The sequence below is a fragment of the Chaetura pelagica genome, unplaced genomic scaffold, assembly GCF_000747805.2.
Source record: "Chaetura pelagica isolate M959 unplaced genomic scaffold, ChaPel_1.0 scaffold713, whole genome shotgun sequence".
Lineage (NCBI taxonomy): Eukaryota > Metazoa > Chordata > Aves > Apodiformes > Apodidae > Chaetura > Chaetura pelagica.
Genome location: NW_009952819.1, coordinates 198,379 through 198,599, shown reverse-complemented (window position 1 = coordinate 198,599; position 221 = coordinate 198,379). Strand labels below are relative to the sequence as shown.

General features: G+C 69.2%; 1 protein-coding gene across 1 annotated transcript in view; it reads left to right on the top strand.

Moving 5' to 3' along the window:
• KIF12 (kinesin family member 12) overlaps positions 1–221 on the top strand; it is a 22,113-nt gene that overhangs the window by 1,873 nt on the left and 20,019 nt on the right. The window lies entirely within an intron of this gene.

The window sequence follows — 221 nt, the reverse complement described above, 5'->3', positions numbered from 1 at the left end:
GTGTCCCCCGCGGGACTCCCTGGGGCTGGGCAGGGCTCAGAGGTTCTCCTGAGGCTGCCAATGCCCTGCCCTGCCCCCTTGCTACTTCCCAGGCAGCCCCGGTTGTCCCCAGACCCCAGTGGTGACGTCCCAGCTGGCCCATCCTGCAGAGCCACCTGCAGCCCCTATGACAGCCAGACCCTGCTCCAGAATGCCCGCACCACCCGTGGGCCCCCTGGACA